This window comes from Nannospalax galili, unplaced genomic scaffold, assembly GCF_000622305.1.
Source record: "Nannospalax galili isolate Female #2095 unplaced genomic scaffold, S.galili_v1.0 scaffold336, whole genome shotgun sequence".
NCBI classification, from domain to species: domain Eukaryota; kingdom Metazoa; phylum Chordata; class Mammalia; order Rodentia; family Spalacidae; genus Nannospalax; species Nannospalax galili.
In genome coordinates, this window is record NW_008343385.1 from 6453268 (window position 1) to 6453765 (window position 498).

General features: G+C 64.9%; 1 protein-coding gene across 1 annotated transcript in view; it reads right to left on the minus strand.

Annotated features, from left to right (window-relative positions):
- Positions 1 to 192, minus strand: part of Fbxo34 (F-box protein 34) — a 72250-nt gene extending 72058 nt beyond the window's left edge. The window contains exon 1 of the mRNA XM_008839536.3: positions 55 to 192. The gene's annotated coding sequence lies outside the window, so the exon portion shown is untranslated. The remainder of the gene's footprint in view (positions 1 to 54) is intronic.
- Positions 193 to 498: the final 306 nt, after the last annotated feature.

Genomic DNA, 498 nt, shown 5'->3' on the forward strand with positions numbered 1-498 from the left:
AGCGGCCACCGTGGCCTCCCGGACTCGCGCCCTGCGCCGCCCGGCCCGGCCCACCTGTGCTCCTGCCCCGGCCGGGGCCTGGCCCGGGGATGCGGTAGCCCGATGCGGAGTCGGCGGCAGGCCTGACTCGCTCCCCACAGCTGAAGCGGACCGGGCGCTCAGCGCGGCACGGCGGAGCCCAACGCTTGCTCCAAACCCATTTGTTTGGCTAAAACGGCGTGACGTCATGCGCCGGCCCAATAGACGGTTGCTCGGGGGAGGGGCCAACAAGCCTGCTCGCGCTGGCGCCCCCTGCCTGACGCCGCGAGCGCCGCGGGGAGAAAGGGCCCCCAGGTGGTGCAGAGAGCTAGCTCCAGCTGACCTTGGGGCAAGGAATACGATCCCCAAGCCAGACAAGTTCATTTACGGGTGGACCAGAAACCATAAATGATTTTTGATGCCATTAGATATCCAACATACTTGGGTCCCAATCTTGGTTCTACCACTATATTCAGGAAG